This window comes from Physella acuta, unplaced genomic scaffold (genome assembly GCF_028476545.2).
Source record: "Physella acuta isolate Inbredline_101_S28 unplaced genomic scaffold, ASM2847654v3 ptg000433l, whole genome shotgun sequence".
Lineage (NCBI taxonomy): Eukaryota > Metazoa > Mollusca > Gastropoda > Physidae > Physella > Physella acuta.
Window position 1 is genome coordinate 43571 of NW_026731952.1, and position 2320 is coordinate 45890.

The 2320-nt window shown below is 38.8% G+C and overlaps 1 pseudogene; it reads right to left on the minus strand.

Moving 5' to 3' along the window:
- Positions 1 to 735: 735 nt before the first annotated feature.
- On the minus strand, positions 736 to 777 carry LOC131942927 (uncharacterized; annotated as a pseudogene).
- Positions 778 to 2320: the final 1543 nt, after the last annotated feature.

The following is a 2320-nucleotide window of genomic DNA, read 5'->3' on the forward strand; positions in this document are numbered from 1 at the left end:
TGTAAGTTGAGAGTTTGACAGCGGTTGGTCCAGTGTTCAGTTGACGAGCATGTTTGGCAGGCTTGTTTTCTGTCTTTGATGGCAATTAGCATGTTGAGTGTCTTGTTTTTGTAGTTTATTTGGATGTAGTGAGGGATGGCTGATGGGTTGTCAGTGTGTATTGAGAAATTGCGGTTGGTAGTGAGGGGGATTGTGTATATAGAAGGTTCCTTGTTGCTGTAGGGTTGTAGTGCTTGTATGAGTGTGCGATCGCTTAGTGTGGGTGGGACCCATCTAAGGGTTCCGTTGATCCTGTTTTTTTCGTGTAAAGTGAAGTAGAGCGTGTAGGGGTCGTGTGTTTTGTGTGTATTATGTAAGGTGGTGACGTCGAAGGCAGTTGATGTAAAGAACCAGGTGTCTGCTCGTCCGTAATTGAAGAGGAAGATCTGTTGGTTGCTTATTAGTTGCCGCAGGATATGTCCTCTCAGATTGGGTTGACCATTTGAGTTGATTGTGACTTGAATGGTGGGTGAATCAGCAGGAAATAGTTCTGGGCAATCTTCGTCAGGTAGATCCAGTATGGCTGTAGTAGCTGAAAAGGGTTGGGCCCTGGATTTCATTAAACCCCCCGGACCGTAGTCCGGGAGGCTCCTCCCCAAGTCTCTCGACCCAGGGGGAACATCCAAGGGCGTAACCCCTTTGCTGGCGTGGATTATATTTGCATATGTCGTCGAGCTAGGCTGTGACATTCTATGGCACGGAAATCTTTAGTAAAAGGCGAAAGATTTACGCGTTGTGAAGAGAAACCAGAATAGTTTTCAACTAGCAATATCTAATATATAAAGCTCAGTTCTGTAAGCAACATGTAATGTTGACATACTTCTATGGATTTAAGTGTTAGATTATTATCGTGCTCATAGTCTAAATTTATGAGTTAAAAAATTACTACTGAAAGTGTTGGGAAATAATTTTCATTTTTCAAACTGATAGTAATAATTGTCGGCATGTTCATTAAACACAATTTTTAAAAAATTATCATCTTTTACAAAAATTCTAATTACGTCTGAAAATTATTTATATTTAGTCCTTTAGCACTTACTTCCCTTTGATAAATTAGGAAAACACAACTACTTCCCTTTATAAAACATTGCATTAGTGGAAATGAATTTACTTTTTATTACTTTGTTTTGGTGTTGGGAAAAAAATAATTACATAATTAGCGGGGATTGATCAAGATCAAGTGCAAATGTTGTAGGTATTTTACGGATAAGCTTGGAGTATTATAATTTCTCCTTAAATTGAAACAGGCGCGTCCGCCGGCGCCCCACCAGGGTTCAATTTGGCGCTCTGGGCTATCCTATGGTGCATAATTTCGCTTTAAACAGTGCGATAGAGTATGGATAAGAAAGGTTACTATAGTCTTTAAGTGAATCGTATCCGGGCGTCCTCTGGCGCCCAGACATAGTTCGGTTTGGCGCCTACGTTTGTTTAAGTGAGTGCAAAAGATTATGAATAAGTTTGGGGTCTATAGTCGTTAATTAAGCTGAAACAGGCGATTCCGCCCCGGGCTAGACTGTGAGCACTATGTTCGCGTTAGTGTTTTCTTTATGTTTAGGTTTGTTTTGCGTTAGTGGTTGCGTTTTGATTTGGTTCGTTTTTGTTCTTTCTTTTTTCGTTTTCGTTTGTGTTTTTTTTCTTTTAGTTTGTATTTGTGTTTGTGGTTGGTTTTGCGTTTGGATTTGGTTTGTTTTCGTTTGCTTTTTCGTTTTTTTTCTTTGTGTTCGTATTGGTGTTTGTGGTTGTGGTTGGGTTTGTTGTTAGGTTTTTGTTTTCGTTTGTATTTATTGTAATTGTGTTAGCGTTATGTTTGCGTTTTGTTGTTTAGGTTTTGGTTGGTTGTGGTTTGGGTGGGCAATGCCGGGTTTATGGTGATGGTCTTTAACAGAAAGGTTTTTCACAGAAGCCAGAGCAGGGCCTGGCCGGGACGGCTAGTACTGATCTAAATGTACTTATGTTTTCAATTTTAAATTATGCCTTATATTGTTTTAAATATTGGCATGGTAAAAATGTAAGTCTTAGGTTGTTACGAGCCTACATCTAGATTAATTTTAATTTGAACGTTTTAGTTAATGTAAAAGAGAATGAAATCTACCAGATTTGATGAAATTGGAAAGGGTCTGATATTTTTTTAAAGTGTTTTGAATTAATACTTTAAATAATTTGAACAAAAATTAATTATTTATATAGCCAAGCAACATCGTTATTTATGCTTAAGATAGATGTGCGTTAATAGGGGTCATACGCAGGGGCGGAACTACAGTGCCGCCAGACCCCGCATTGC